Source organism: Apteryx mantelli, chromosome 5, assembly GCF_036417845.1.
Source record: "Apteryx mantelli isolate bAptMan1 chromosome 5, bAptMan1.hap1, whole genome shotgun sequence".
In the NCBI taxonomy this organism is placed as follows: Eukaryota; Metazoa; Chordata; class Aves; order Apterygiformes; family Apterygidae; genus Apteryx; species Apteryx mantelli.
Window position 1 is genome coordinate 2,958,010 of NC_089982.1, and position 9,737 is coordinate 2,967,746.

Here is a 9,737-nt window from a genome sequence, read left to right on the forward strand (position 1 = left end):
ATATATGTACAAGAAGTAGCGGAGTTAAATACAGATCCTGACTTGGATTCTTCAGGAGGAGAGTGTGGTTGGTACCATAGAGTTCAGCAACTGCCAGTGTGGTGCTTTATAATTCTGGGCACACCCTGCTTTAAGGTTCCACGCAGAAATAATTCAGATGTTCATTTTGCCTTAACCTGCGTGTCTCATGTCACAGGGCTGCCAGACAGGAAAGACGACCTGCAGGAAGCAAATCTTTTCTGGAGAGGTAGCTCACTGCTAGGCTGGATACAAGAACATGGTAAGCATTTCTGTATTGTGTCCGAGTATGCCTACAGCATCAGTTGTAATATCTCACCATGTCACAGACTAGTAAGAGAACATGAATAATGAATATAAAGTGTTAACCATGATGTCTTTTACCTGTGCATTCCCATCTTTGTTTTTCCTGATGTGGCACATCATGAACGCATCCCCTTGGGGTTCCTTTTCCAGTAGCTCAGGAACTTGTTTTAATTTGGGATATTTACCTTAAAAAAAAAAAAAAAGTATCAATGATTTGGTATTTCTTTTGTAATTGCATGCATTTGGCTTGTTTTTTTTTTTTCCCCCCTGTTCTTCTTTCACAGACTCACTGGTAACTGGATGACATGTAAATATAACATATAGCATACAGTTACTGTACTGATGGAGGTGTGATTTCATTATTCAGCATCAATATTTACAGCAAACTCTTTTCCCTGCATTACAGGCAGACTATTCCCATTACTGAGTCTTTGAGACTGTCAGCTCCACAGAGCAGGCGGGGGAATAGTCTAATTTTGAGTTCTTACAGTATTGAGTTTGTCAGCGTGTAACAATAATCTAGGTATATTAGAGCATTAAATTGGAGATATGCAGATTTTTATGAAACCCAGGCAGAGGAGGGTAAACCAGATTCAACCTATTCCAGAGTCCTCTGTGAGGAGATCCCGAGATGCCTGAAATGTAGTGCCCACAGGTAAGCGCAGGAGCCACTCACTTCCTGTGAATTATAGTGATTTCACAGCTGTGACTTGCTTGTGGAAAACTGAAATGCCTGCAAAACTTGGTTTACTCCTTCGCCACATTTTACCTATATTTAGCGTGACTGACACACACTTAAGCTGTGTGTGTCAAAGTCTTGATCTGTTAGTCATATTATTCGTGTTCTCGATGTTCTTTCTATGTCATGGAATTTGCTGATCAAAAAACACCAGTACTATTTTATTTCAGACAGATATGCAGCATTCACATCACTTAATTTCCTGTGATTTCCTTGTTCCTAGTGCCTGAGATCAGATTTTTAATAATGCTAAATGTAATACAAGGTAAAGCTGGGAAGTTCATTTTCTACAAGGGACAGTGTTACAGATCTCTGCATCTGTACGTTTGGTTTAATAAAATTATACTGGGAAGTGACATTTCTTTAGCATTGGCACAGGATGATATATGGCTGCATTAATCTAACCTAGTGTGTGCACATATTTTAATCAGTTTGGTTTAATTCACTTTGCATTGCCTCCCCCCACCACACAGCTGAAGGCTCTCAAATTTGACCTGATGAGTGATCCACTACTGGTGCTATCAAACTGTAGCATGGAATATTTTTTGACTTTGATATCTTGAATGCAAGTTTGTTGTTACACAGATAATTAATGGAAGTATTATACTATAAACAGATAATAAATGAAAGTTTTATACTATCAATTATAAAATACCACACTTTTCACCTACAGCTGCAGTGGCAGCTTTACTTTCTGTGGGGGTAACAAGTTAGCAGCAGTTTCCTCCTCTCCTCCTGTTTTTTTGACTGTCTGACATGGTACATGCAGGCAAGGATGGGATGCTGTGCTGCCGAGTGGGAAAGTCCCATGAGAGCTGTTCGAGCAGCACCAGAAACCTTACAAAGGGGCTGTTTTTGTCCTTCTCACCACCACCCCAATTTGTTTTTGTTTCCTCTTTTATCAGCTTTATAGTGAAGCTCCTGCAGTATGATTCCAGCCCCTCAAAAGGTTTGGCAAGGGCCACTTGGGTTTAAACTGCTCCGGTACCTGTTTATTTGCAGCTGTCGAGTTGAGCAGGGCAGCCGCCATCCTTACTGAGGCACGCTGTGGTCTTCATCTTCTTGGGGGTGGCCAGAAATCAGCAGTGACCAACCACTTTCCGCAGGGATTGATCCATCCTGCTCTGTGCAGGGCCAGAGAGACATGGTGCATCACCTTGTGGCAGCAGTCCCTGATCCCACGCAGAGCCGGCACCTGGGTTTTACCTGCAATGTAGAAAACGCGTGATGCCTTCGCCTGCTGCGGGACTGCCATTACTTCTCTTGCGCTCGTGAGTTTTACCCTGCCTTCTGCTGTGAATAAGCAGCGGTCAGGCAGTCTCCCTGCCATTTGCACTCGCACAGTCACTGTCCAGGGTGGTTGGAGGAGACAGAGAGGCAGGTTTTTTGGATTCTGAAGAATGACATCAGTAACTTTGCAAATCTTTGTTATGGCAGGGTAGCTATCAATACATTTGATAGGGACAGGGAGGGAAATACCTAAGGCTAATAGCAATAAACATATAAGAAATGGGGCTCTGAATATCTCCTTGAGTTTTCCTTTGAAGGTACGTATTTTTCTTCAAATGTAGTAAAAATATGCGAGTAAGAAAATCTTGTGGGAGCTGGTGTGGCCCAGAAGGAGCTATTATGAAGAGAGAGTGATGGATGTGTTTTGATAGAATGGCTGACTTCATTCCAACTACTTCTTGGAGTTGAAATACTGATCCTAAAAATGTTTTAAAGACAAAGCAATGTCTGGCTGACTAGAGCCTGAGTGATAGGACTGAGAAGTCCATTTGGTGAATAGTATCCGTATATTTCCCCTAAAATGTTATCCTTTTCCCCACTATGAAGTGTTCCCTGAACGCAAGTGTTAGATGTCTTGAGTCCTCAAAGGAAAGTATGGGAGAAGCTCACCAGAAACTCCTTTTCAGCATCAGTCTGACAGACTGTGCCTATGGGCACTGCTCCATCTGCTTAACCTTCTTCAGAAGCTGGTGTTCATCTTTGAGCTCCTGTGGATGGTTTTATTTTTCCAAGATAAAAATCTGGTACAGTAGCACTTGGTGGGATGCTATACAAAAATGGAATTTAAAAATGTTGGCAATTGGTCCAATAACTAACAGTCTGCTTTGAAATACTCTTGATGCTTTTCTTTCTCAAATGAACATGAAAAGCATTGTTTGTATGGAAAAAACTTGAAGATGTTATCCTGTCCCTGAGAACTTGAAGACTGTCTTTTATGCACCCTGATCCTGACAGATGGAAAGCTGAGGGAGATTCCGAGCAGGTAGTCTATAGAAATTCTCATTTTAAGTGCCTTTATTATACCCAAAATGCGTATTGCGCATCTGAAGGCTTTTTGTTTTGTTTTCTTGTTTTGTGGCAGTTTTCTCATAGTTTGTCTGCACTCTACAAGGCAAATCCTTCAGAGTCCCAGATGGGAAGGATGAGCTCTGCTTCAGATCATGTTCATCTGGGACTACCTGCCAATCCTAGCAGTTTCACCATGGCACAAGGAAGCTTGATTTGATTTATATGGTATTTTTGATCATGCTGATAGGGTCTCGGCATTTGAGTTATGGGGCTGTTGGGATCTCAGTGCCTAGTCAAATACAGAAAATTCACTCTAGCCATTGCTGCTGGGGAGATGTTTTCATTCAAGAATGTTTTCTTGTCTATGCCAACCATACTCAGGTTCCTCAAACCATATCATTCCGACTTCAGGTTTTGTACAAAATGGGGATGTTCACACAAAACACAGGGAACTGAACACTTGCTGTTAAGAGAGATCTTTGTAAGCTGAAACCCAAGCACTCAGCCTTTTGAAAGGCATCACCTTCATCCTAGTTTCATCAGGCCCTGTTCAATCTCCCTGTTGGTTTCTCTCACTCACCATACGAATAGTGCTGATGGGAGCATGCTTGATCAGCACAGGAGTTGCAGCACTAATTGGCTATTAAGCATTGTGCAGGTGCATTACTGGGAAGCACTTTCTGCCTACCTAAATGACTATTAGCTACTAGTGTATCTTCTAAGCTCTATTTACTCCCTAGCATAAGGGTCTAATCTCAAAACTACCAGTCAAGAGGTGGAAGAATGCACAATTCCTACGTTCATGGCAGTTGTTTCTACGCTGTCCGATATAACAGGCATGTGGACTTCGGCATCTACCAGCGCAAGGCTATGAGAATCCAAGGGGAGTCTCCTTTTGTGAAACGCCTAGGTCAACGCAGCACACAGCACTCCAGCCCTTCGCTCCCCAAAGGGAATTACAGTAGTGCAGCATACCAGCGTTGGACACAGCTCTGACCGCACTCAGCCTTGCAGCCTATTCTGCCGTCCAAGGCAGCCAGCCACCCACTGACCTCTTTTTCCCCACTTCAGGGAATGAAGGCTGGCACTGTACATGGGGCTGTTGCCAGCATGTGATAATACAACCATAAACATAAGCTAGCACTAAAGCAGATGTTATTGCTACTGTAACTGGGCACAAGGCCAAGGGCAACAGTCCTGAGGCTGATGGTGCCTGAACAAGTTATCTTACTGGGAGGTTAACATGTCTTATAACTGGGGAACTGTACAGAAGAGCATTTTGGCATAGTCGGTAACTTGAATTGTGGTTATGTGCTGGTACTACACTTTATTCAGGAACTCCAGGGTCACTTGCCAGAAGCAGTTTTTATTCTCAGGGACACCGTGCTTTACAACTCCCACTGCATCAGAAGTCCCCCTGGCTTGGGCCCAGTCACCAATGGATTACATTCTACTACAGGTACAGTGTGGGTTTCAACTTCCAAATGTGGTCTTACAGCTAAGATGTCACATACATTTACAGATTTGGAGATGATTCTTAGTTCAGAGGACTTGAGAAGGGATGTGCTTTTTCCCTTAAAAGGAATATTGCAATATTATGCTTTTACAACTTAGTTGTTTGATAACTAAACTTTGATGCATGACTACATAACCACACATGTGTTTTAGTGTTTTGACATCTCTAATTGAGGAAGCTCTGGTGTCTACCAGGTATTTTTAAACTCATTGAAGGACCATTAATTTCTGTAATCATGTTCTGACATGCACAGAAATGCAGTTCTCTCACTCCTGAAGCTGTAAAGATACTTAATGATGTACAATCTGTTCAAGTATTATTTGCTATGGGAAACATTTCAATTTGATTCACTTGTTTCTCATACTGTATTTGCAAATGTGCATATGAGTTAAGTTTATCTATACATACCTATACACACTTTATACATAGATATATTCATGATCTGGTAATTCTGGTCATGTTCAGTAGGAGGAGGGAAGCAGGGTTTCTCATGGAGAGAAATGACATGGGGACACCTTTGAATTTAATCCGTTTTGGTTCCTTGTTCTCTTTTCTACAATTTCAGTCATGCCAATTGAGCTAAGTGTTATTCCTGTCTTCTCCTGTACATATGAGATGACAGAAAACAGAAGCAAAGGTAGGCCACAAATTGTTATCAATATCCATGGGGTGGAATGCATTACTTGTTCTTCTAGAAGTGACACAGAAGACATTGAAAAGTAGCACAGGACTGGTGTTAATGATTACCTTAATTACCCAGGCTGGAACATCTCCCTCCACAGGGGTCCCTGGTGATGTTAAGAGCCTAGTCAGTAGACTTTCTCTTTTATTCAGTTTATTAGCCATTGTTCTTAAACAGCTGTTCACCAACTTGTCAGCAGCATTTGTTATTCCTTGATTACATTTCTTGCCTTCAACAAAGGGATAACATTCAACTTAGTCATTACATTTAAGCATAGGTTTTTACCATCTTTTTTCCTTTATAGGAAAGGTTTTTAACACATTACTTACAATCATGCATAGTAGCATCAACTGCTGGAAATTTCAAATACAGCAGTTAAGCTTTGGGTTTTGGACAGGTATGATTATCCTAATATTTATACTATCTTCCTTTGATGTCACTTCTACTCTAGTAGAATCCAGATTCTACTATTCATTAGTGACCCCAGTGAAATTTCTCCTATACTTAAACATACTTACTTAAAAGAACCTGATTGTAATCATCAAGTGAGAAGCACTAGGTTTAGCTGCTTGTCTTTAAGCTGTTGACCTTCAGAGGAATTACCCTGTGCAACAAGCCAGAGACCTACCAAGGCCATTAGGCTACTATGATTTGGAGCATTTCCTAGGTGGATGGAATCACATCTTTTAAGACTACTCAAAGTTACATCCATCTATTCCTGGAGTCTAAACTGTTTGTCAATATCTTTGTTTCATAATTTGGAGGACCACATCTTGTTCCTTTTATTTTTCTTCTTCTTCTTCAATTCAAGGTACTATTAGCTTCTTGAACTTGCAGCCTTTTTCTGCTTTGTAACTGTGCTTTCTGGGCTACTGTCTGATTCTCACATTTTTGTGATTAGCACCTGCAGCAAGACAGCATCCCTAATCATTGTTTTCACAGCAGCACTGATGTCTTCTATTTGCCTGTTCAAGTTCTCCCTCTTAGTTACCCCTGCAAACAACCTTGTAGCACTTCATCCTCTCTGTATTTGTGTGGGTAGCCATTTGACTAGCATTGATTACAGCCAGCATCTGTCCCAAGTTTCTAAATTATGTTGATAGGTTCTACAGTACCCAAGGATTCTGTTTAAATCAGCTTTTAAGTTTGTTAAAGTTTAAATTACAAACTCATTACCAATTTAAAAGTAAAATTGACTTAGACTCAAATCTACTTCTCTTTGCTAACCCACCTTTTACTTTTTTTTTTTTTTTTTTTTTAAGAGTACTGGGAAGTTGCATAGGTAAGAGGTAACAGTTCATATAATACCAAGCACACCGCTCATTTTCCTGCGCATTGTTTCTTTACTGGAGAGTTTTGCTTTTGCTGTTCCTTCATAACTTTCTGGAGTCAGAGCCGTGGCTCTTGCTCACTTGAGGTGAGACCACTTATTGTTTCGCCAAGTTTCATGGGTGACTTGATCAGTGGGGACAACCTGCAGCAGGGAGTTTGTTCTTACAACTAATTTTGGCTATGATAAAGTAAGCCAAATATTATTTGGCAGAAGGCAGTTGGGTCCCTTCAGGGATGCCTGACCTTTTAGGAGGGAGGAGGGTTAGCATCCAAACCAGTGCAGCCCTGCCCTGGGTTAGAGCTGCAGATGGCAGCATGCCTCACACATCAGTAACTACACCTGCAGCGCTGCCATCTTGCCTTGGCACTTGCTACAGCCAACTTCACCATGGGCCCACTGCTCAGCTTGGCCTCTTGCCACATGGGCTACAGACCTGCTCCATGCAACCACCAGGTCTCTGACCAGACCAGAGCCCTTGGGGGGTGTCCCATAGCTCACCTCAAGTTTTGGCACAGGAGTACCCAAACCCTGAACAGTTCTTGCTCCCTTTAACCAAGGTCTTGCTCTTATTCAACCTCAAGCCTCAAGAGCAGGCAGTTCTCCAACATTCCCACCCCAAGCATGCGGGAGCAGCCAACATTCAGCCACCCCATTGCCCACCAGGCTTTTAGGCAAGAGAAAGCACCACAGATTACATCCTCAATGACATAGACATGAGATCCATAAATGATAGCACACACTGACCTAAAGAAAGCTACCATCAAGAGGAAAGAGATATTTCAAGACAGAAAATCTTCCCCTAATAAGTAAGCAAACAAGGAAGAAGAGCAGTATTAAAGCCACCTTTAGTACCTTCTCTTTCAGCTCCAGAGACACAGAAGAGGCCCTGGCTCTGCTCCCAGCCCTTATGTAGTTCTGGCAGGCATCTCTATTTCCCGATTGGCTCCTGTCCTGTGACACCGCCAGCGCTGATTGGAGCGTATGGGATGAAGCGCACCTGCACGGCGGCCCCCGAGGCTTCATAAGCTGGGCTGGCAGGAGCAAATACCTTTTAGAATGGGGGCACTGGGGTTATTGGGAGGGGTGGAGGCCTGGCCTGGCCTGGCCTGGCCTGCACGTGCTGGGGAGCCACAACTGTCAGGAGCGCTGGGCTGGGGCTTTGGGAAGCCCTGGGGGACTGCTAGCAGGGCTGGTGGGGACCGGGTGAGACCCTGTGCCGTTGCCAGGAGCGGCAGTGCGGGGCCTGTCCCGGTGCGAGAGTGCCCTGGGACGGTGGCACTGTGCTGTCCATGCTGGGCTAGGGCTGTGCTTCAGCCCCACAGGGAAAGGCCTGGGAAGGGGCACCCGTGGGGCAGGAGGGCCACGGCTGGCTCTGGCAGGCCCTGCAGCCGGGATGCCTGATGCCCTGCCTGCTGCCATCTTCTGGGGTCAACCAGCCTGGGACACCAGCAGCAGGGCTGGGAGGGCAGGACTGGGGGCCCCTGAGGCACCAGGTGGATCTGCAAGTGCTCCAGGGACCCGTTTTTCCTTCCCACAGACCAGAGCAGCCGGGAGTTGTGGGGCAGCTGCGCCTCCCAGTGCCCGGGTCCCTGCCAGAGCTGCCCTGGGATGGACTGAGCCGGATGGAGCCAGGGAGCCACGGCTGCGCCAGGGTAGCACCCAGGACCTGAGTCTCCAGGACAGAACTTTCCTGCCCTTGCCCAAGATCACCTCACTGCTGCTGCCCTAACAGTGCAGGAAAAAGCCCACGTGGGGCCCCTGCCTGTGTCTGGGACCTGCTGCCAGCTCCTGCCACCTTCGCTGTGGGGCTGCAGATGCTGCAGCAGCCCAATGTGGACTATTGACAAGGTCATAAATCAATCACTGTCATAAGTTGACATAATTTAATACTGAATCAAAACTGATGTATTAGTTTATATATATTGAGTCAGCATGGATTAGTTTATAGTTATTGACTATATAAAGACTAATTAGTTAATAAGTGTTGAAAATGTTGTATAAATGTTGAATAAATATTGGACTTGGAAGCTAGTGTCTACTGTTTTTCCCTCCTTGAAAAACTGCTTTCATGCCAGAAACTATCTCAGATGCAAGGTTCAGCCTGGTGCATGCCAGCCTCCCCCCCCCAAACTCAGGGAGGGTCCAGCCACCCTGCCCCTCCTTGCCCCATGCCTCCCCCCACCCCAAAAAGGGCCCCCTCAGCCTCTGCTTTGGGGCTGGAAACAGCCAAACTCACCTCTGTTTCCAAGTCTCAGAAACACAGGACTTAGTCTGTTTTCAGCCACAGAAACAGCCCATTGAACCTCCATTTGCAGGCCCAAAAACACGAGTTTTAGTCTGTTTTCAGCCAGAAAAACAGCCGACTTAGTCTTGGTTTCTGGCCCCAGAAATGGAAGATTTAGCCTCCCTTCGTGGCCATATCCCCAGTATTATGTGTGATGTTAGGGGGGCAGGGAGGAAAGCCCACCCACAGCCCTGTCCTGTGGATCCCAACAATGCAGTCACAGGGAATGCTTGGGAACTGGGGTGGTGGGGAGACCTTCCCCACAGGGAGGGCCCCACCCCTGTGTCACAGTGGGGCAGCTTTCTGCAGGGGCAAGGAATCACTGAGCTCTGGCCATTCAGGCTTTATTTCTTCTTTACTATCAGTAACCATCCCTGTACCCCAAATCCTGCAGGGCTGCAGCAGGGGCTGCTTCACCTCTTCATCAGGGAGCCCTGGAAATGTAGCCCAGGCAGACAGGAAAATTCCTTCCCCACCACCCCCATTCTGGGGTCCCCAGGAGAAGGCCTGCTTCTCCCTTTCTGGCACCACTTGGGGACACCTGGCCCTGAGAGGGGGAGG

The 9,737-nt window shown here is 45.1% G+C and overlaps 1 long non-coding RNA gene across 1 annotated transcript; it reads left to right on the plus strand.

The window, feature by feature from the left end:
• Positions 1–202: 202 nt before the first annotated feature.
• LOC106493860 (uncharacterized) lies at positions 203–8,847 on the plus strand. Its single transcript, XR_001294205.2, has 3 exons — positions 203–280; positions 2,170–2,334; positions 8,430–8,847. It is a non-coding gene; the product is annotated as an uncharacterized lncRNA (long non-coding RNA).
• Positions 8,848–9,737: the final 890 nt, after the last annotated feature.